Genomic DNA, 24,923 nt, shown 5'->3' with positions numbered 1-24,923 from the left:
TGTCACCCAGGCTGGAGTGCAATGGTACGATCTCAGCTCACTGCAACCTCCATCTTCCAGGTTCAAGCGACTCTCCTGCCTCAGCCTCCCGAGTAGCTGGGATTACAGGTGTGTGCCACCATGCCCGGCTAATTTTTGTATTTTTAGTAGAGACGGGGTTTCACCATGTTGGCCATGCTGGTCTCGAACTCCTGACCTCAGGTGATCCACCCGCCTCAGTCTCCCAAAGTGCTGGGATTACAGGCGTGAGCCACTGCACCTGGCCCAAAATCTGTAAACTTTTTATTACCTGCTCCAAAACTGACCCTAGCTAGCACATCAGCTGTAAAGAAAGCAGCCCTCGTGGCATGGGGACAGAGGGAGCAGAGCAGGGACACAATGAAGCCTGGATATGTGTAATTCTCTGAGCCTGTTCAAGGTGAGCTTCTAATACAAATAAGATAATGAAAGATACTAGGATTGGTGAGAGGACAGGAAGCCTAGTGGATAAGTGCACAAGGTTTAGAATCACACACCTGGGTCCTAATTCTGGCTTTTCAGTCAGGAGGTATGTCAACTTAGACATGTCCCTAAATCTCTGAGCCTTAGCTCTTGTATCTATAAAAATGGGAATAATACTAGCTCTTATCTCTTAGTGCTGATAGCATCATAAAGTCTTTGCCAGGGATAAAAGGACTATGTGGCTGCTGCAGTAACTATTACTGAAAGACACTTCCTGTCATGAAAGTTATGTTAACATAGCCCAGCTGTGCTGTAATTCACACATCTGATGCAGGGTCAGAAATAATGTCCAATATATCTTTGTCCTATAGATTATCACGATCATGCTCTAATTTGGGACCTCTCCAGGGCACATTCCATGCTCTTAGGAAAGTTAATGACTTGACTACAAGTCCCTTGAGAGCAAAAACAAGATCATTCTTCTCTGCAGCCTCAAGACATAGCTAGTTCAGTGCTCTGAATCTAACAGGTATATATTTGTTCAGTAACATTTACTGAGACACTACTATGTGTCAGGCACCGTATTAGGCACTACGGTACTAGTAAAAACAAAAAAGGCAAGATTCTTTAATATAGAAACAGATATAATTTTTAAATATTGATTTAACAAATCAGAACCAGAAAACGTCACAGTCAGGAGTGACATTAGTAATTGATTAATTCATTCAACCTGCTCATACTACATATGGGAACACAAACCAACAGAAATAAGTATCAAGCTCAATTTAAAAGTAAGAATTAAATTAGCATTCCCAAATTATGTTTTCTGGAACCTTGTACTTCCGTGCAATGATAGTAACTGTTCTACGTACATATCCTTCTAAAAAGAGAGACAAGGAAAATGAGGGTCCATAGTGAAAAAATTGGAGAAACACTGGTTAAACAGAGTTAAATAATATTTTTAACAGCAAGAGCTCTTAATCCTTTAATATGTTAATAAACGTAGTGAGTCTCCAACTCTTAAAAAATCATCAGACCAAGGCACTTCTTTTTTAACGGAATATACATTTGGAAAAGTCTGCATCCGATGTTCCCTATGCTCTCTTTCATTTCTCAAATTCTATAGATTTATCTGAGAGCATCAATCTCAGAAGACCTTCCTTACTGGGTAGATGACTTAATATACCGGATTCTCTAGAAAAAGGCATTCATTCACATGTATCCACATTACACACACACACACGCGCACACACACACACACAACCGTAAAAGTGGATAAACACAAGCGTGAGATAAAATCTAAGATTTCAATATAATAAGATCAGACCAAAACAGTGTCCATGAAAGCAGGGGAGAATGAGTCATTTTTGCAATTTTACCTTCAAGCAGGTATTCTAGAAGGTAATGCCCAGAAAAAGTTATATTTACCTAATACTCACCAACCCAAACACCTGGGAAAAATCCTTGCAATTCTGATAAAACAGGTAGGCAGAAAGAAAATAATCCAAAGAGGGGGAGAAAATATGGTCACCTAGGGAACAGTGGAGGCTCCTTTCCTCAGCTCCCTCCCAAATGATCCTCTGCCTTTATTTGACTTGGTCTTCTTGTTTTTTTCCCCTTCAACCCACTTGATCTTCCTGTTCTCATCCCACATCTTTCTGCAAGTCTTCTCTGGGAGCTGGCCACAGGGTCTTCCCAGAACAGAGCCCACGGTTCAGGAAACCCTGCCTCATCTCCAGTGGGAGGATGGTGACAGAGAAGGGGCAGAGCAGAGTGAGATGAGACGAGTTCAAACAGCTTACTAAAACCTGGGAACCCAAGCAGATATCTGTTCACAAAAGCAGACAATGTCAACTGTATCCAATTCACATTTAGTATGTATACATGTTTTTATAAATGTACATAGCTCTACATATGTCAAAAATCAGTGTTAAATTTTTTTAGTATGAGAATCCTGTTAAAGGTAATAGCTCGTGGATCCCACTGCTATATATATTTTTGGACTAATAAAGACAGAAATAATCGTATTGAAAACAGACATTGTATGGTAGGCCCCCTGTAAAATTTCCCAAATACCTTCCCTGTCTTCACTTCCTTGAATCCCAGACTTACACACCTACACATTGGGAACCTCTGCCATATAACAAATTTGCACACACCTCACCCAATCCCATAAAACAGACCTTTAGAACAAAAATCAAGTGAAAAAGTGATTTCTCCATGTAACCTCCCTTACTCCTATATTTAGTCATGTAATTAAGCACTAAGTCGTTTTTGATGTGTGTTTATGTGTACGTATCTCACACGTTCCCTACAAACAACCTAAATGAGGAAAAGAGGTCAGGTTCTAGCATTCTCATTCTCAGAAGCCAGAGGGAGCTCCCCCACTTCTCAGTCTCCAAAGGTCGGTGGCCCAAGCACTCAGGCTTCGATATTCACTTTTTCTCTATCTACTGAAGTGATCTCACTCTGTTGCATGAGTCAAATGCCACATATATGCTAACAATGTCCAAATTTCTATCTCAGAACTCCGATCTCAAATATCCAACTACCTTGGGAGGCCAAGGTGAGTGGATCACTTTAGGTCAGGAGTTCAAGACCAGCCTGACCAACATGATGAAACCCCACCTTTACTAAAAATACAAAATTAGCCGGGCATGGTGATGCATGCCTGTAATCCCAGCCACTTGGGAGGCTGAGGCAGGAGAATCATTTGAACCTGGGAGGTGGGGACTGCAGTGAGCCAAGACTGCACCACTGCTCTCCAGCCTGGGCAACAGAAGCAAAACTCCATCTCAAATAAATAAATAAATTCCAACTACTTCTTCAGCATCTCTACCTGGAAGTTAACAGGCATCATCTATATAAAAAGCAACCTGGAATTCCCACACCATCAACACACACCTTCGCCCTCCTGCCCAGCATTCACTCTCTCAGTAAATGCCACTATTCACCATGTTGTAGGCGCAAAACCCCCCAGCAGTCAGTCTTGACACGTCTTTCTCTCACATTCCACATCTAAACCATCACCAATTCTATCAGCTTTAGCTTCAAAATATGTCCCATATCCCACGATTTCTCACCGCCTCCACTGCTACTACCCCATTCTCAGTCACTATCATTGTCTTAACATAAGCACCAAGAAGGCAGGGCTGTGACAGTTTTATTCTCTGTTGTATCTGCAGTGTATGATAGACAAAGCTCAGTAAGTGGTGAGTGAATACATAAATATTGACACAGGGAGGTGACATGACTCATTGAGTAAGTAAATGGCAAAAGCCAGGTCCTGAACCCACATCTCCAGCAATCAAGGGAAGGACTGTTTCTGCTATTCCACACTACCTCTTAAAGCTTTAAAGGAAAAACAGAATGGAGTATACTACTACATTTCATGCCTGTGCTTGTTTCTCTTTTTCCTTTTATCACTATCTACCTACTAAATGCACATACTCAAAACTCCTTGTCCAGCAGACTTCTCCTCTAAACAGTGAGGAGAAGCACAAAAAAAAAAAAAAAAGGAATATTTATGGATCCAAAGTACAGTAAACTTTCCAGTAACACCTATATAATTGGGTTTGTTTTGGTAAAATTGTATTTTGTAAAAAGAGAAAAGATGATAGGGAGGGAAACAGTTCAGATGCTTCCACAGCCTAATTCCAGTTCTGAAATGAAAATAACAGTACATGGGGTTGGGAGTGGGGGTGTTTCTAAGATGTGGAGATGTATGCATACATTCTATCTAAATATACTTATATATTCCTCCTGGCATCCTTAAAGGAGGAAATGGCTATTAGAAAATGAAAAGGCTGGGTTCGGGAAGGTTATAATTCTGAAAGAAAGAGTAACATTGTCTAGCACAATAAACTTCTGGGCTTTTCTCAGACCTACAGCAAAGCAGAATTTAGAAAAAGTGCTGGACCCATTAAAGGCTCTGCCATAATAAATCCCTTCACCTCCCTGAGCCCCAGGTTCAATAAGAGCATACAAATAAGATGTGTTTGGACACACAGCGGGGAACATCACACACTGGGGCCTAGTGGAGGGTGAAGGGTGAGAGAAGGATCAGGAAAAATAACTAATGGGTGCTAGACTTAATACCTGGGTGATGAAATAATTTGTACAACAAACATGCATGACACAAGTTTACCTATATAACAAACCTGCACATGTTCCCCTGAACTTAAAAAAAACAAGATGTGTTATGAATGCACCTTCAGCCCTGACATGCCAGGATCTCCCTAATTGTATAGGTGGAGCCCCCTGAAAGGCACAGAAGTTATAAAACATACATACTGCTGAAACGCACATGTCTCCTTACTACAAAGTAATAAGGACTACTAAAAAGCAAAGTAGACCCAGCTCACACCAAAACTGTATTCATTAATTGAAATACAATTATGACTCTTACTCTTATTCTCACTAGCCTAAATCCTTTTAAATCATGTTTTTCCATTATGGAACTTGAGACATGCTCAAAAGTGTATATAGCATTGTACCATCTGTCCAAAAACGAAACTGGTAAAGAAAAAAAAGTGACAAAGTAGACTACTGACCTCCTTAACAGACAGAACATTTCAGACATTTTAGGAATACCCATTTATCTCTAAGTAGTATTGGTAACACAAAGAGAAGTCAAGTCAGTACTGCTCAGGTTAAAACGCACTAATCACAAGTAATTCTTATCAAATTCTTAAACATTAAACCTCTATTAAGCCATATATAAGGCTAGTTTTTCCAGTCCTTACTCTCAGGGCGGTGACCCTCTCAAAATGATGCATCTATTCAGCTCTATCCTTATTCATCTCAACATGATATGGGGCTCTCTACTGAGCTACCATTTCCAAGTGTGCCATTCCTTTTCACATATTCTACTGTGCAGCTTTCAACATGTTCAGGCAAGTCGTCCTTCTTATTTGTTCCAATTAGTAAAAGCTTTACTACGCAGATTGAAGAAAATATACATTAATTATGTTTTACTTAAATTAGTGCTTCTGGGAGAAGGTCCCAAAAACCCCAGAGCAGAAGCAGGTGGTTAAGGTTCCTATCTTGCCTAGTCTTCAGGTTTTTATTCCTTTTACTAGTAAAATAGTATTTGAATAATTTTAATCAATGTTCAAATTGCTGTATTTCAAGCTTGCTAAAATGGAAGTATACGCCCACAATCTTTAGAATATATTGTATGTCCATGGCAAACATACACACACACACACACACACACACTCTCTCCCCTTGTTAAAATAAATATTCAGTGTACACTGTATTTATGAATATAACCTCTATGCATAGGAGAAACTGTATAATCAGAGGCAGTCTTTCTCCAGCCCAGAAAGCAAGCAAGTACTAAATTCCCAGGCCAGGTCCTAGGTCTCACAAAGCTCTATAATCATAAAAGTCCAAACCCATGAAAACACTACGGGCAATATAACAGACACAGATAAGTGATTGCTGAGTGAGTGAATGAATGAATGAACAAACAAGCTAATTTTAAAAAGACAAAAGAACTGAGATTCTACTGCTACTGCTATCTAGCATTACGCTAGCTATCCGCGACATTTTAATTTCTCCTTCCTACCAAACTATCTGGATGCAACATAAGGCATTCCAATCAAATGTGATGTTTTCTTTTGTTTCCAAATTACCGCTTGGTATTTAATGGTGTATCTCTTTTCCTAGTTTTCGGGAAGCTTGTTAGCAGTGGTTGCTGCTCACAAGAGCTGCTGACAGAGAAGCTGGCACATGCACCCCACCTGAGCCATGGTGAAAGAGGGTCTCAGAGGCAAGCACAGCTGAAAGCAGGTGGGGGCGAAGTAGCATTTAGTAGAGGGGAGAGGATGACACAGAAAGGAAACTAGCTTGTGATCAAAGGTTTTAGGATGGAGGGAAGAAGAGGACAAAACAAGGAAAAAAGGGTAGCTGGGAAAAATGACAAAGAGAGACGGAGGGAGAGCCAGTGTCATAAGAATTATTCAGAGAAAAGAAAACAGATCTTCTAGGCCAGACACAGTGGCTCCCACTTGTAATCCCAGCACTTTGGAAGGATGAGGCAAGAGGATCGCTTGAGGCCAGGAGTTCAAGACCAGCCTGGGCAATACAGGGAAATCCTGTCTCTACAAAAAAAAAAATTAACCAGGTGTGGTAGCACACGCCTGTAGTCCCAGCTTCTTGGGAGGCTGAAGTGGGAGGATCACCTGAGCGTGGGAGGTCAAGGCTGCAATGAGCTGTGACAGCACTGCTGCACTCCAGCCTGGGCAACAGTGAGACCATCACACAAAAAAATAAGACAGGGTCTCAAAAAAAATAAAACAGGAACCTGCTCTTATTCCCACCTGCATACACTGAGTGTTATCAATCATTTGTCCAAGAGCTTTAATAGGCAACATATTGGTGCTAATTTGTTCTCTTTAGCCCCGTTCTGGTGGGAGGTGACCTCGGTGGGATGGTAGATCAAAGTATATTCTCTATTGATTCTCAGGCAGTAAAGGTCTCCGTACCACAAAAGCGTGTGCCTTCTAAATTTCAAACAATTTCATGAAAATAATGTTGAAACTATGATACCATCTTTATATTCGTTATTTATTTAATCTTTAACTTAACCCACAAGATTCCAAGGCAGTTTATAAGAACACATTGAATAAAACAGAAATACATATTTTTAAAATCCAAGACTAAGGAGATTAACATGGGACAAAAAGTCAAGGCTAGTGGAAAGTTATTTGTAGGCTACTGCTTTCCACATAGACATGAAGGATGGGCCACAAATTTGGCTTTGAGTTTCTTAGGGGTCGAAAAAAAAAGTAGGGGAGAAATATGATCAAATGTGCTGCTCATTGTCAAAAAAGGGAAAAGAAAATGTTATTCGAGGAATGAAAAGTTTTTCTGATGGTAGTTCTTAAATTTCTCTGGGGGAAGAGGGAGCATTTGAAACTTCATCTAGAGCTTCTGTGGTCTTCCCAATCACTTTGGAGGGTTACACTGTACTTAGAAATATCGAAATATCAACATATGGCCAGGCACGGTGGCTCACGCCCGGAATCCCAGCACTTTGGGAGGCTGAGGCGGGCTGATCACTTGAGGTCAGGAGTTCGTGACCAGCCTGGCCAACACGGCGAAACCCCGACTCTACTAAAAATACAAAAACTAGCCAGGCATGGTGGCAAGTGCCTATAATCCCAGCTCTGAGATTACAGTAGGAGGCTGAGGCAGGAGAATAGTTTGAACCTGGGAGGCAGAGGTTGCAGTAACTCGGGATTGCGCCACTGCACTCCAGCCTGGATGACAAAGCAAGACTCTGTCTCAAATTTAAAAAAAGAAAAAAAATCAACATAGGGCCTTTAGATTCCAAAAAACCAAGTCAGAACATCAGCCAACAAACTGTACTCTTCATTTTTAGTGTTATTCCACAAAGCCATCTCCCGCTGGGGTTCCTCTGTCCTCTGCCTGCCCTTGGAATTTACTTTCTTAAGATGCACCAACCAAAATGGGCAATTAAAGTGTTTAAAATGCTAATACCATGATAAACAAGAAAATTATTCAGGAGTGAGGAAACAAAAACAATTATTATCTACTGACCAATGTAGTTGGAGAGGTGAACTTCACATAAAATCGAAGAAAATTACCAGAAAGCATCTAAGAAATGCTTGATTATTTGGTGAGGGATCTGGGGCCACAGGAATGGGCCAGAAAACCTTCCTACTTCGAAAGATTAATAGTAAAAATGGATGGGTGTTATGAGTACAGAGTGACCATGTAATTTACCAACCAAACTGGGATACCTCAGAGTTAAAGAGTGTGCTATCAATAATTAAACCCAACAACAGGTGTAAACTGGGGCTGCCCTAGGCAACCAGAGACATATGGTCACTCTCTGTGTTCATCACAGCTTTACATTCCTAACACATACATGTCCTCATTACACCCCCAACAATACCATGCAGGATAGAGGCCAATAACATTGTCTCCATTTTACAGATAAGAAAATACATGCCAAAAAGATGAGTGAAGTAACGAACTCAGGTTTTGCTAAAAGAAGTATCTGAGTTGAGACTCCACGCAGGTCTACTGACTCCTAACCCAGTGCCCTTCCATTAAATCATCTAAGTAATGACCTGGACCCAGTCAAGTATCGATGATATGCACCTAGCTAAGTTCCTTCTCTTTTCCGGTAACAGCAATAAAAGTTGAAAACATTTTTAAATGTCAGGAGAAAATATCTACCTTTCAGTTTTAAATCCAATCATAGCTAGGTTCATATTTTGAGTATTTTACATTTCTAACAGGACTTTGTTCCTGACTTCACAATTTTCTGTTATTTCATTTCAAATGCTCTAAATATAGGCAAGGATCCTAGACAATAACAACATAGATTCATGACGGGCTTAAATTCAAAACTCTCATAAAATTAAATTCCATTAATTCAGGCTCTCCATTTTATACACTACCAATAATCTTTCTCTGTTTTCCGACCCCTATGTCATCATCCGTCTTATATTAAATAGCAAATGATTAGGAAATGTTTTACAGAATTATTAGGTAATAAATGGTCACTCCATCAAGTAATTCTCAAACCCAGCTGTATATCAAAATTACCTGGGAGCTTTTAAAAAATATATGAATTCCAATCTTTACCCTATATCAATCAGGGTCTCCGAGGCTGGAACCCAGAGTAGACAATTTTTTGAACTCTCAGGTGATTCTGAGGCCCATCTGCTCTAATACCAATCCAAATCTGACCCACCCAAGACTTCCAAAGCAGACACAGCTAACCCCTGACTCACTTGCAACCACAGTTATGTCATTCTGCTCTCTCCTCTGCAACCCACACATGATTTCTTCTTACTGATTTTCTTTATCCACCCTCTACAATGCAGTAGCATCCTGCATTTACAGGCAGTTAAGGCCATATACATTGCAATTAGAAAGCTGTGGGGCAGATCCTAGTCACTCCTTCCAAGACCATAACCAACGTCTTCTGAACTAGTCTATGTCAAAAGATAGTAATGGTCATGATCATAACACCAATTATAAAAGCTGATACTTGCTAAGCACTTACTATGCCACTAACAATGCTAATCACTCTGCAAGAATGATCTCAATTGCCACATTAACCCTGTAAAGCAGGACTATTCTCATCCCCATTTTATATTCCAGGAGAACTTTGCCAAGGTCATACTGCTGGGAAGTAGCAGAGCAACAAAGCAAGGTCCATTTCTGAAAGGTAAACCACTCCTTGTAAAAGTACTTCTAAAAGGAATCAGTAGTCCTTCTGGAAAATGAAACATTTAGGCTTTGAAGATGCATCAAAGGTAACTTTTCCAGTGTATGATTTGGGGCTTTGCTGATTGGCTGCTTGGAAAGAAATTGGATTCAATGTTTCAAATGCAACCTCACAGCCCAAATATTTCTTATTCTCTAGCTGTTCCACTGGATATGGTAAAATGAGCTTCCACCTAGATGTGTTTGATTGGTAGGGTGCCCATATACATATAAAAATTATATATACATTTTTTTGAGATAGGTCTCACTCTGTCACCCAAGCTGGAGTGCAGTGGCACAATCTTGGCTCACTGCAATCTCGGCCTCCCAGGCTCCATGCTGAAACCTCCCACCTCAACGTCCAGAACAGCCGAGACTACAGGTGCGCACCCCATCACGTCTGGCTAATTTTTGTATTTTTTGGTTTTTTTTGTAGAGACAGGGTCTCACCTTATTGCCCAGGTTGGGGTGTATATACAATTTACTGTACAAACTAGGAGGTATTAAAACATCAGGAACTATTCATAACTATACTGGGAAAATAGGAATAGGCATATAGTGGAACATATGATCACCCTACTGACAGCAGAATTCCAAGACAATAAATCGCAAGTGAACTGCCATGGACTTACTCAACACCATGGCTCAATTTCACGCAATAAATAATTTTTGTGTGCCTACAATGTGCCAGCCTCTGTGCTAGAAATTGGCCATACAATGGTAGTAATTCCTATGAACCAGATACTAATAGAACTGACCATTCAACAGTTACAAAATGATAAGCTTTGTATTAAGGAGAAAAATCAAACTGCAGAATAATACATATGGCGAGATTCCATGAGGGAGGAAAGGAGGAAGGAAGGAAGGAATTGAAACAAAGTGTGTGGGAACAAAAATAATCCTCTAACTCCATGTAAGGGTGGATCAGATGAAGTGCACATTGGTGCACTGGAGGGTACGTTGGGGGGTGAGTGGCCAGACATGGGGCTACAGCAGTGGGGAGAGGCAGGCGTGGTCAACCCTCTAGACCATGTTGAGTAGCCAGGACTCTACAAAGCAGGTTAGAGGAGGCCAGTGAATGTTGATTTTGAGAAAGACCAATGTCAGGTCATTTTGAGAGCAGCTGACAGAAGGCAGAGACCAGCAGTTTGGAAGCACTTGCAATGGTTCAAATAAAAGATGATGTTGAACCAAACACTTATGAATCCCCTACCTCAGACAAGGGGCCAGGCACTAGCGATTCAAAAACAAACACAATCTACTTGCCGTCTTATGAAAAGTGAGGTTTAAATTAAGAGACAGATATGGGAACAATTTTAATATGAGAGAATGACCATAGATGCTTTAAATAAAAGGTTTAAGTTAAACAATGGAATGCTTCTGACTCTAAACACTTTGAGAATTGCTAAAGAGAAAGCTAACACAACATTTAGAGGTTGTAAAGTCCCAAAACAATGAAATAAACAGCTGAGGAGAAAAGAACCTGAGAACTATCCAAGGCTGACCTCTTTTATTAAGTGGTTGTAAGGAAAACTGGGAAATATCTGGGCAAATACATGGTTTGGTTTTGTTTTTTTGACAGAGTCTCATCTGTCACTCAGGCTGGACTGCAGTGGCGTGATCTCAGCTCACTGCAACCTCCGCCTCCGGGGTTCTAGTGATTCTCCTGCCTCAGTCTCCTGAGTAGCTGGGATTACAGGCATGTACCACCATGCCCGGCTAATTTTTGTACTTTTAGTAGAGACGGGGTTTCACCATGTTGGCCAGGCTGGTCTTGAACTCCTGACCTCAAGTAATCCACCCGTCTCTGCTTCCCAAAGTGCTGGAATTACAGGCATGAGCCACTGTGCCCGGCCAAATACATGGTATTTAAAACACAACTATAACTATAGTATTGCAACGTGGGGAATGTGTGATGGGTGGGTCTTTCCTCAATACAAGATAAGGCACAACACTATTCAATAAAAAACCTCTCTGATTTTTTAAGTCTGACCCAACTTCAAATCCCACTTACTAGCTATGTGACCTTGAGTCAATTATTTTACCTGCCTCTCTTCACTATAAAATGAGAATAACCACATATATACCTTACAGGATTGTGAAGGTAAATGAGGCAGGATTCCCAGCTAAAATGGCAGATTGAACACAAATACCCAATTTCATTCCCTTCTGAAACTCCACTAAAATATAGATTTTTTTTTTTTTTTTTTTTTGAGAAGGAATCTCGCTCTGTCCCCCTGGCTGGAGTGCAGTGGCGCGATCTCGGCTCACTGCAAGCTCCGCCTCCCGGGATCATGCCATTCTCCTGCCTCAGCCTCCTGAGTAGCTGGGACTACAGGCGCCCGCCACCGTGCCTGGCTATTTTTTTTTTTGTATTTTTTTTAGTAGAGAAGGGGTTTCACTGTGTTAGCCAGGATGATCTCGATCTCCTGACCTTGTGATCCGCCCACCTCGGCCTCCCAAAGTGCTGGGATTACAGGCGTGAGCCACCGCGCCCAGCCTGTAGTACATATTTTTAAAATATATAAAGTAGTATGATAAATACAGCATGTTTTTAAAACCAAATTCACAAATATGTAAGGGGAATAGAAGAGGAGAAAACTACAACTTTGGAAACTGGAAAGTAGTTGGATGTGTAAAAAAAAATAAAAATAAAAATAAAAATGACATCAATAATCCACAAATACTGAATCCCAAGCTGATAACGGCAAAAGCTGATAACCAAATCAACATATACCACAGAAGTCTCCAAAGTCACAGGAACTGGAAGGAAGTAGCAGAACTGGGGTGAAGAAAGAGGGCTGGGGAAAGGCATTTGAGAAAAAGAATCCCCTTGGTCACTCCTCCGCCCGAGCAAAAGTCTAGACCAGCACTGTCCAGTAAAACGGTCCACAAAACATTCTGTATCTGTGCCGTGCCCAGCACGGCAGCCAGTCACATGTGGCTACTAGGCACTTAAAAGATGGCTAGCGTAACTGAGAAACTGACTTAATCTTATTAAATGTTAATTTAAATTTAAGTGGCTACCATGTGGCTAGTGACTATTTTATTTTAAGGAAACACAGGTCTATAGGTTTAGTTTCTGGAAAGGATAAGACAAAGGGTCCTGTAACTAGTGATGCCAGGCAAAGCATGGGAACCTCCATGCACGCAGAAAGACGGCATCTGCACACATGCTGAGTGCTGGGGGCCAGGATGCTACAGCCTTCACTCTCTTCCTCGCAGCTCCAGAAATGCTGGCAGCCAGTCCCTAGCCCTCCAGGTGAGGGACTGAATACCGTCTTCTGAGGAATGTGACCATCTCACCAGTACTGACCTAAAGACACAGAGGTTGGGAGTTCCCCAATTAATGGCTCACTCTTAGTGATGTCCAAAGTTCACGAGCCCCGGGCACATGCTCAGCCTTCCTCCAAGTTTAATCATAAACAAACAGCCAAGGTAAACAGATGTCTGAGGAAAGCCTCTAATGCAGACACGGAGACAGAAAAAAGCAACTCAGAGAAAACATTACGCAGAGAGAAAACTTTAAAAATTAATGTCTTCGGAAAGATAAAAGAATACCTTTTATTTATGAATCAAGAATAAAATGTTTCTTTTTGAAAGTAACATTTCAGAGAAAAAAGGAGCTCTTGAATATTAAAAAGATAACAACAGAAATGAAAACACAGCTGGGAAAGGGCCCTACGGAACTTTCTAGGTTGATAGAAATGTTCTATATTTTGTTTAGGATGGTAACTGCACAAGCATATATGATTGTCAAAACTAAGCCAAAGAAACACTTAGGATTGACATGCTTTGCTGTAGGTAAATAATACCTTAATTTTCAAAAGCTAGAAAGGTTGGAAGATAATGTTTAGGAAAGGCCAGGCGCGGTGGCTCATGACTGTAACCCCAGCACTTTGGAAGGCTGAGGCAAGGGGATCTCTTGAGGTCTGGAGTTCGAGATCACCCTGACCAACATGGTGAAACCCTGTCTCTGCTAAAAATACAAAAATTAGCCAGGCATGGTGGCGTGCACCTGTAGTCCCAGCTACTCAGAAGGCTGACGTGGGAGAATCGCTTGAACCAGGAGGCAGAGGTTGCAGTGAGCCGAGATTCCGCCACTGAACTCCATCCAGCCTGGGTGACAAGAGTGAAACCCTTTCTCAAAAAAAAAAAAAAAAGGTTTAGGAAATAGGTTAGAAAAGAACAGTTTGAAAATAGGAGAAAAGAGATAAGAAAATTAAAAGGGCCAATCCAGACAGTCACATGTCTGAATTCCTAAAGAAAAGACGGAGAAAGTGGAGGGGAGAAAATCATCAGCAAAACCATTTGAGAAAGACTTCCCAGAACCAAAGGCTACCAGTTGCCAGGTTGGAAAGGCCCATCAAAACAATGGAGAAAAAGACCTGTTTGGGTCATTCCTGGGAAACTTCAGAACATTGGAAACAAGGGTCTATAAGCTTCCAAAAGAGAATAAAACAGGCTACATTCAAAAGATCAAGGATTGAGAATATTCTCAGGCTTTTTAAGAGCTGCACCGAGGAAAGAGACAGCCACCCAATGCCTTCAAAATTCTGAAGGGAAACAACTTCCAACCCAGAAGTCTATAACCAGCCAAATTATCAACAAATTATGAAGGAAGAATCAAGACACAGTTAGACATCAAAGACCTCAAAAAACATACTGCTATGCACCCTTCTGAAAATAGCAGGAGACAGGCTCCAACACAGGAAATAAAGATTAAACAAAGAGGAAGTGAAGGGAATTCCCAGGAGCAAGGAACAGAGTGGTCTTCTTAATCATGCACTGATGAAGTTGCTGTTCCCGCGCTGTGTCCTGCTGCCTGAATCAGCAGACTATTTCACCCCACAGAAGTATTCCATGTGGCCTATTCCTGAGAGCTGGACATAAGCCAGGGTGGAGCAGCCCATCCCTCTTGACTCCATTCCTCCCAGGCTCCCAACAGCTGGGCCCACTGCAGTCTTCCAGGCACCCCCAACTATGAGAAGCCCTGTTTCCCACAATTCATTCATGATCTTTTCTACTGACTTTCCCAAAAGGGTCCCTGAAACCTCTCAACTCTCGATCCAGACTTGACCCAGAGTTTCTGTTCAGATCCGGGGTAATGAATTCAACCACAGACCATGAAGCTCTTCTCCTGGGAGCCTTCATCTTGGCATCACTGCCCTTTCCTTATATACCGAGGTTTATGCCTGCTTTGGGGACATATACACTGGTAGGAAGGAAATGATTGATACCAAAATGAGGGTGACTGTTACCTCTGAGGGAAGTGCAGTGGAGTACCAGGTGATTTCTAAGACACCAGTAATGTTCTCTTTCTTAACCTGAATGGTGGATACATAGGTATTTTTCTCTAACTACACACATACTGTTTATATAGTCTTCTCTATGTTGATACGTTTTTCAATTTTAAAAGTCCCCTCCAAGCCGGGCACGGTGGCTCAAGCCTGTAATCCCAGCACTTTGGGAGGCTGAGACGGGCGGATCACAAGGTCAGGAGATCGAGACCATCCTGGCTAACACGGTGAAACCCCGTCTCTACTAAAAAATACAAAAAACTAGCCGGGCGAGGTGGCGGGCGCCTGTGGTCCCAGCTACTCCGGAGGCTGAGGCAGGAGAATGGCGTAAACCCGGGAGGCGGAGCTTGCAGTGAGCTGAGATCCGGCCACAGCACTCCAGCCTGGGCGACAGAGCCAGACTCAGTCTCAAAAAAAAAAAAAAAAAAAAAAGTCCCCTCCACAGAAAATTAAATATATTTCAAGACCCTAAGTAGATACTCATTAATTTTCAATTACGTTATTCTGAGATACTGCTTAGTCAAGGGCGTGGCAGCTAAGCTAATTCTCTCCTTTTAAATTAGAGGCCCTTGCTGAAAACATGCTCCACTAGGTCCTTGGTCAGGCCAAGAAGGAGCTGAGTTTGATCCCCCTCTTTGTATTTAATGGAGCTAGCAGCACCAGAGCTGCACTGTATGTCTTGCATCTGGCATTTCAATCCAGATGTCAGCTGGGCCAGAAAGAATGACCCAGGGCCCTGGAATAAACTGGGTTCCAACGAGCAATACAAGTTCTACTCAGTGAATGTGGATTGCAGCAAATGAAGAAAGAAAGTCCAGACTTCTAAATGAAATGTTTCACTATAAAGCTGCTTAGAATGAAGATCTTCCAGGCTGGGCGCGGTGGCTCATGCCTGTAATCCCAGCACTTTGGGAGGCCAAGGCGGGCAGATCACGAGGTCAGGAGATCGAGACCATCCTGGCTAACATGGTGAAACCCTGTCTCTACTAAAAAAAATACAAAAAATTAGCCGGGCGTGGTGGCAGGTGGCTGCCGTCCCAGCTACTCGGGAGGCTGAGGCAGAAGAATGGCGTGAACCCGGGAGGCGGAGCTTGCAGTGAGCCAAGATAGCGCCACTGCACCTCCAAGCCTGGGCGGCAGAGCAAGACTCCATCTCAAAAAAAAAAAAGAAAAGAATGAAGATCTTCCAGAAGCTATGTGCACAATTTTCCACTTAACTAGGAAATATTTATCCTTTAGATACATGAAATCATGTTGATATATTGTGTTGGAGAGTATACTGATTAATAAATAACTGAAACTTGAAAAAAAAAATCAATTACCTTATCCTCTCCAGTAATCAAATACTGTGCTTCTTTAAAGACCATCCTGAACGGCAGCAACTTTCTAAAATTCTACCTAGGCAATAATCCCCTGGACTTTCATCATGTGCCAATTGGTGCCATTATTTACTTGTAATGTATGTCTCCTTAGCTAGGTTGAAAACAGAAATGAATAAAAGCATGACTTTTCCTAATGAGTCTCTCCATTAGCTACTATAAAAACAATAATAGTCCCAAGTCAAATGGAGTGGGGCCTGACAGACACACTAGATCCTCTCAGGACAGAGTCAGGTTCTTGGATGAGGTCCTTCCATCACTCAGTGCCTTCCCACCTCCAGCACCTGCTAAGCACAGAGCCTGGCACAGAGTAAGAACTCAAGTGTTTCTCGATAAATAATAATGACATCAGAAGAAAAAAGTGCTAAGAATCAAGTGACAAATATGACCCAAGTAATTAATGAAAAAGTAGCTCCCTATTGAAAGGTAAAAATCACGGTGATCATTTCTGGTTAAATGAATCAAACAAAATTTTTAAGCATAAAGAGGAGGTGTAGCATTAAGGATAATCCTTGAGGCCGGGCGCGGTGGCTCAAGCCTGTAATCCCAGCACTTTGGGAGGCCGAGACGGGCGGATCACGAGGTCAGGAGATCGAGACCATCCTGGTTAACACGGTGAAACCCCGTCTCTACTAAAAAATACAAAAAAAAAACTAGCCGGCCGAGGTGGCGGACGCCTGTAGTCCCAGCTACTCGGGAGGCGGAGGCAGGAGAATGGCGTGAACCCGGGAGGCGGAGCTTGCAGTGAGCTGAGATCCGGCCACTGCACTCCAGCCTGGGTGACAGCGCGAGACTCCGTCTCAAAAAAAAAAAAAAAAAGGATAATCCTTGAAAATTATGTCCAAATCTGAAATTGATAGAAACACGGAAAAGTGGCTTACATGAAATGAACAGTAATTTAAATGGAATAAACGGGACAGGTGTGGTGGCACACGCCTCTAATCCGAGCATTTTGGGAGGCCAAGGCAGGTAGATCACTTGAGCCCAGAGTTCAAGACCAGCCTGGGCAACATGGCGAGACCCCATCTCTACATAAAACATAAAAATTAACTGGGTGTGGAGGCACGTGCCTGTAGTCCCAGCTATTTGGGAGGCTGAGAACTACTTGAGAATTGCTTAAGCCTAGGAAGCAGAGGCTGGAATGAGCTGAGATCCACTGCACTCCTGCCTGGGCGACAGAGCAAGACTCTGTCTTAAACTAAACTAAGACTAGACTAGACTAAACTAAAATTAAATAAAATTAAATTAATGCTCGCAGTGGAAATTTTCTCATCCAGCACTGATGACAGCATAGTGTGGACTGAATGAGTTCTAACCCTGCCTCTGCCAGAATCTAACTTTGGGCCTTGGATAATTCAAGGAATCCTTCTGGCCCTCAGTTTTCCCCACTGTAAAACAGGCAGGCAGAATAAATGAGCATGAAGCTCCCTGAAGGCCAACAGGGTTATACGAGTCTATATATTCCTGCTTACTGAATCACTGCCTAAGTATCAAAGCAGTACACAAGAACAGGTCCAGGGCAAAACTGTCCCTAATATCCTACTAGTAGAGAAAATAAAAGACACAGTTTGCAATTCAGGTGCTTTTGTACAGTCTAAGTTCTAAAAGCTTTTTATAAATGCTATGCTTTAAGACAGTTAAATGTATCCAGTGACTTTTAACCTGAAAACTGCTAAAGCCAAGGAAAATAATATAAGTTGAACTCATGCCCATTTCTATTATAATTCCATTTTTCAAAGTAACTCATATGTGTGCATGACTCACACATCTGAATATGATGAGATGTTCCTTTATCATTTCATCTTCTATGCCAGTAATCCCACATTACAGAGTGCCAAACCCCTTTAATAAGTGTAGCACACGTTTCTACTACACTCCAAAATCCAGCACAAGACTGCTGCATTAGGAAAAAAATCTAAGTGAGCATTTCCGGGCTTTGGATCACAGAACCCCAAGTCAGTTGTCAAAAATATGACTCCCTCGCCTCTGCCTTTCTGCACAGCCGCCTAGACTACTGATAACTGAATGCATAACAACTATCCTTCAGGCTCGTACAGACATTTAGGCAGCCCTTTGAAGTGTACAAAGCACTTTCACATCTATTAACTGATTTCCAGTGACCTTCTGGAGTGTGTAGGGAAGATGTTATCACATCCATTTTACAGATAAAGAAACAGAGATTCAGAGAATTAAGTGACTTGCATAAGGCTATGCAGCTAGCAAGTGGCTGAACTGCGACAAGCACTCAGCTCATTTAAAACGAAAAACTGAGCTCTTCTCACCAAACTGGTGTGTAACCTAGGGATAAGAAAATAAATGGTTGAAATAAAACCTTTTAGAAATTTTTGTGATTATACTACTGGGAGTAGATCAACCTTTTATAAACACTACAGCTTCTCTATTCCCTTCTTAGTCCCTTTGTACGATGAGTTGCTAGAGTAAGATGGCTTACCCATTTGGACTTGACTCCAGATATACCTTTTTTCCATTTCCAACCAAGAAGATAATTATTGAACTCTGTCCTTGGAATATGAAAAACCAGCTATAGCATGACTTGAGTCAACAACAGTAAAGAGAGATTAAGTAATCGGCTGCAAATCACAGAGTTGCACAGGCAGAGTAGATCAGCATAGGGACTTCAATCTTCTCCCTACAGATGGACATTGAGACATTCCGTCATCCTTCCTGAGACACAGGGTTTGCAGCAGTTCTTTCAGGGACAAAAATTCCCTAAGCAGCCCACAGTGCTATTAGTTTCCTCATTTGATTGTTCTTATGAGAAAAAAAAAAAAAAAAAAACACTATTAAATGGTCTCCCCAGTTAGTTACTTGGGAACAACTAACCAGACCATCCCTGTACCCTGTATAAATAAAAACAAGGTTTTTTTTTCACATTGACCTGATAATTTCATTGGTAGCTACAATTAACTACACAATACTTGGAGGTAGGGAGATTCACTCTGTATCCTCACCTTTAATTATACAATAAGGGCTGGAATCCCCTGTCAGTTTATTCAGCCAAGCTTACAAGAAGTCACAATGTGGGAATTTCCAAAGCCAGTCAAACATCAGGAGTATAAATGTCACATACCTAGACTTCTCAGTTTACAAACACATTTTTTTTAAAGCTGACTAGTAACAATATAAAAATCTTCCCTCCTGTTCACCACTTCAAACATTTAGTATGATTTAGGTTTTTGGTTAACCATGCTTGTCAAATGCTTTAAGGTGCTAAATTACTAACTGGGCTGGAACTTTCTAACCATACCTCATTTAAATTCAATCATAGATTACATATCAAACACTTAAATTTCCAAGTCTTCAGCCAAATGAGATCTGCTTTATAATCTGAATAGAAAATGGTTGGTAAGTAAACAAGCTAATCATGATCACCATCTCTAGAGCAAAAGTATGAAAAGACCATAAGGAGTGGCTTTGACATCAGTCGAACTTGAGTTTAAATCCTGGCTCTGCCACTTACGAGCTGTGTGTGGTCCTGGGCACTTGAGCTTCTCAGCCTTAAATTTCTGCATCTCTAGTATCAATTCGTTCTCATCTAACTGTTGTCAAGGACCAACCACAGTAGAAATCATACATTAGGTACTAAATAAAAAAGACACTTATTAGCTACTACAAAAGTAAATTTGGAATACAAGCCAATGTGACTCTGTAGATAATAATAACCTGGAAAGTCGGGGTAGGAAACAATTGCAGGTTCTTTCTACTAATATTCTACTTTCTACCCCTCAAGACCCATCTCAATCCAACCTCCTCCTCCACTACTTAGCTCCATCAACTCCAGCCTACAATGACTGACACAACATAATTAGCACTTCATTAAACATTTTATTGTGTTTCTGGGATCACTACTTACTGGTCCTAACACCTATCTGTTTAAGGATACCTTAAGCAGAATGGGTATCTGTGTCTCTAACTTCCAGTCTCACTATCCCTTCATTATTCTAACTCATTATAAACTACATTGAGACCACAAGTGATTACACAATGCCATTTAATTAGAATTGTGAATGCTTGAAAATACAAAAATCACCCTTGAACAGTTAACAGATAATTTTAGCTTATTAAACACACATTTTTAAACACTCCAAAACCACTTTGGTTCAGATCACATGGGGACATTCCCATTGGTTGGCTGTGGTGACTATGTCACAAATTAGAGTCCCTTCAGCTAAGATTCTCAGGCCCAGGGTGCTGTGACTAAACCACTGTAACCACTTCACATCTACTTGTATACTCCCATTTTCTAAAACTTCAAAACCACCAGACAAAAACAACTTTATTCAAAGACAGAGTTTAGAATCAAGGCCACACATACCATGACTTAAAACAAAATGAAGCTTAAACTCTCCCCTACAGACTTCTCTGCACTTTGCCAGGTCTTACTGATACAGTTCCAATGCATCAGACCAACGGTTCCCAACACCTCCCATTCCGACTCTTGCTGTTTTTTAAAACATATATGTCGTAATGCTCTCCCTTTACTACCCTGAAATGAAAATCAAAAATAATATAAACTATATGCAATTTCAAAATAATATAATGTCCTAACTATAAAGAATTTAAAGAAATCTGTAAGAATATATATCTCAGTAGCAATTGCTCTATCACGAGTACATCAGGAGACATAATGAAGTAGTCTAACACAACAGAACAACCCTGAATGCAATAACTATAAACGCAGTCAGAATCTTGCATATTATTCTTGATGACACAAATACATGCACACCAACATTGGCGAGTGATTTATAAAAATGGTAAACAGCTTTTGGCAAAGTTACAAATAAAATAGTGTAGTAGCTTATATAGTACATTGTACCAATTTACATAGTAGTGGCATTCCTAGAAAATTAAGGGTATATCAAAACAATGCAAAAAGTCCTTTACATAAAATGGAATTACACGTTCTAGGTTCAGAAAATTACGAACAGGCTTTCTCCCTGCAAAGAAAGTTTGGGGAGACATTTGAAAGTCACGCAGGCTACAGAAAAATTATTCTATCCACAGGACTATTGCTGTGCACATTATAGGATTCCTAGTATTCCTAGCCATGACCTCCTAAATGTCAAAGGTACCCAGCCCAGCATCAAAGAGACAAACAACAAGGGCCCACTGCCCCAGCTGTGCTCTGCTATGAGGCCAAGTAAGGTCTTACTGTCTTTGTATGTCATGCACCGACCTTAGAACTATGTGTGGCTCCTAAGTAGGTGATCAGTGAGTCTGAGGAAGTGGGTGGTAGTTCTTCTAAAATTCCTCTGTTTGTTCTGAAGTACAGAAAAACAGAATCAGTATTTTCGGCAAATTGAAAGATAGCATCTACTGGACAGGAATGTAGAACTGCTGACATTCACTTAAAGCCACAAACACTTCATAGGATGCTATTATTCCAACCCCATAATGATTATCTAAAATCAGGACAGCAAATACACATGGTGGGCAGGGGCTGAACAGGCAAAGTACAAAGGACTTTTAGGGCAGTGAAAATACTCTCTGCAATACAATGATGGTGGGTACATGTCATCATACATTTGTCCAAACCCATAGAATGTACAACTCCAAGAGTGGACCCTAATCTAAACTATGGACTTGAGTGATAATGATGTCAGTGTAGGTTCACCAAGTGCAACAAATGTACCATTCTGGTGGGAAATGTTGGTTATGAGGGAGGTTACGCATGTGTGAGATCTGTACCTGCCTCTTAATTTTGCTGTAGGCTGGGCACAGCGGCTCATGCCTGTAATCCCAGCACTTTGGGAGGCTGAGGTGGGTGGATCACCTGAGGTCAAGAGTTCAAGACCAGCCTGGTCAACACAGTGAAACCCCATCTCTAATAAAAAAAAAAAAATACAAAAAATTAGTAGGGTATGGTGGCACATACCTGTAATGCCAGCTACTTGGGAGGCTGAGGCAGGAGAATCGCTTGAACCTAGGAGACAGAGGTTGCAGTGCACCAAGATTGCACCATTGTACTCCAGACTGGGTGACAAGAGGGAAACTCTGTCTCAAAAAAAAAAAAAAAAAAAATTGCTCTAAACCTAAAACTGCTTTAAGAAAATAAAGCCTTAAGGAAAAATAAAACAAGAAGAAGAAAACTGTGTATACATCATGGCCTGATGTCCCACAAAGTCTGGGAATGGCTTTAATATCCATCTCAATGTGGCTCCAATGAGTCCTGCCAACTGATTAGGCTTCCTAACCTCAAAAATATGGGAGAAGACAATTAGTCAGTTTAAACTGACTTCCTGTGGGTAACTGGGCCTTCCACACCATGCAATCTAGTAATTCTGACTACCATCATTCGAGCACTTACCATGCTCTTCAGGCGCATAGTGCCATGCACTTATTTGACCTTTATAAAACAATGAGACATGGTATAAATCCCTACTTTACAGGGAACTAAATGAGGTCCAAACACAAGATCCAAGGTCAAATGCTGTTAAAGCCCAGACTATACAGCCCAGATCTATCTAGCTCCAAGCCTGTGCCAGATATTAGCAACCACCTATAAAACCAACTGCCTGGAGAAGTGGGGTCATAAAGCCTCCTACTAGAGTGGTATCTCTCCTCTGCATGAACCCCAGTAGGTGGGCAGGCCCCTTTAGCTAGATGACAGATAGCATATCAAATAAAAGCTAAAACAAAATTCCTCTCTGCTGCTCAGCCAGAATCACAGAAAGCTGGGAAGATACCCAAATTTATCCTTAAACCGAGTTGTGGACCCCAGGACCACACATTCCCTGATGCATAAAGATTCAAAGCTTCAGAATGGCATCAAGCCCCCAGTGAGTGCTGGCTCTAACCTATCTTCACTCCGGTTCCTGCCTCTCTCCTGTGGCCGGTGCTATTGTCCCCAGACTCCACTTTCCAGCTCTGAGTACACACTAGATGTTTGCTCACCAGATGGTGCAGAGGAAATGCTCCTCCTGCCTGCTCAGTGTATGTGACTCCTGCCCATTTTTCCATACTCAACAGCAGGATCCCCTCCCCCAACCCCCAAGTGGCTCCACACTGCCCAGGTGGAATGAACTGACCCACTTCAGAGCCGTAGAAGCACTGTTCATGTACACACTTTCCTCAGGGCCCTTACCCCTGTCCTCCTTACATTACCAATTATCAGTATACACGGTCGTTCCCTAGAGGGTTAGCTCCTAATGTACCCCTGTATTCTCCTACAATGCTGACCACAACTACCACCACCACTAGATATACAGTCCACCTGATGAATGCTTATGATATGATATGGCTGCCATTCTACACACGTTTTGTTTAATCCACATATTAGTTTCATTTTACTGATGAAGAAACTGAGGTCTGGCACGACCCAGCCTTCATTGGCACTACAGCAGAGTAGACATCAGCACAGAGTCTGGAACCAGAACACATGTGTTTGAATCTCAGCTCTACCACATGCCAGCTGGGAAATCCTGGATAAGTTATTTAGCCCATCTGTGCCTCAATTTCCTCATCCGTAAAACAATGATCGTAAAATGTGCTCCATAGTATTTTGGTCAGCATTAAAAGAGTTAATGTATGTGAAGGCACTCAGCACAGTGTCTGGACATAGCAGGAACTAAACAAGTGCTTGCTACTGTTATCATCACTGTCTCCAATCTTGTCTTCCATTATGCCTCAAGTCCATATTTTTATGTCCTCAAATATACCAACTACTTCCCACCTTTGTCCAAGCTGATTCTTCAGCCTTGACTGCTCTCTGCACGCCAGTTCCTCACCATTCTTTGGGTCTGCTTATGTGCTCGCCTCTGACGGGTGTTCCCTGACAACCCTATTAAGAAAGAGCTCTGTCTCTCTGGCCCGGTCTCCCGTGTCCCTTCCCACTACCCTCCAGCTCCTATTAATTTTAGCACATCCTTGTTTCTTTTCCTCAGGTCACTTGTGACAGCCTAGAATTGTTATGTGTTGATCCATGTATTTGTTTTGTGTCCACATCCTCACTAGAGATGAGAGAAAGAACTGCATCTGTCTTCCTTTTTTTTTATCTTCATCCAGCCAAGGGCAATGCTCAATAAATATTTGTTGAATAAGTGGGCAAATGAACAAATAAATGAGGCTCAGAAAGCTTAATAATTTGCCAAACATTACACAGACAGTCAACAGAAAAGACAAATTTCAAACCCAGATTTGACTCCAAAGATGGTGCTCTTTGTAGCTTGGTACCCTGTCTCCTTTTACACTACAGGTACTTAAGAAGGAGCTGCTGAATTAATAAACGAATGAACTATAGAATCCTTAAGGTAACAGGTCGCTGATGGTCACGCTGCTACGGAGACAGCAGGAACTAAACACCCTGCAAAGTGCCATTCTCTCTATTTGGTCAACGCCGTGTATCAATCAACTCAAATGTCTATTAAGCAGCCACAATGAACACATCTGTGTAATGCAAAAGAATAAAAAGCCACTGTAATTGGCTGGAAGATAGCAGGTAGAATCAGGACTACAGCACATGGTTGGGCAGGTTGGGCACTGCCAAGAATGCCCAACTGAGGTAAGAAAGTGATGGCTGAAATCCAACCTG

At 41.6% G+C, this 24,923-nt stretch overlaps 1 protein-coding gene and 1 pseudogene across 14 annotated transcripts in view; one reads left to right on the top strand and one right to left on the bottom strand.

Annotated features, from left to right (window-relative positions):
- JAK1 (Janus kinase 1) overlaps positions 1 to 24,923 on the bottom strand; it is a 130,884-nt gene that overhangs the window by 68,520 nt on the left and 37,441 nt on the right. For 3 of the 14 annotated variants that reach the window (XM_077997993.1, XM_077998092.1, XM_077998282.1), the window contains exon 2: positions 22,269 to 22,387. The gene's annotated coding sequence lies outside the window, so the exon portion shown is untranslated. 14 annotated transcript variants of the gene reach the window in all.
- On the top strand, positions 15,574 to 15,961 carry LOC114672108 (cytochrome c oxidase subunit NDUFA4 pseudogene; annotated as a pseudogene).

The sequence above is a fragment of the Macaca mulatta genome, chromosome 1 (genome assembly GCF_049350105.2).
Source record: "Macaca mulatta isolate MMU2019108-1 chromosome 1, T2T-MMU8v2.0, whole genome shotgun sequence".
NCBI classification, from domain to species: Eukaryota; Metazoa; Chordata; class Mammalia; order Primates; family Cercopithecidae; genus Macaca; species Macaca mulatta.
The sequence above is the reverse complement of the archived record's forward strand: the minus strand, read 5'-3'. Positions and strand labels throughout refer to the sequence as shown.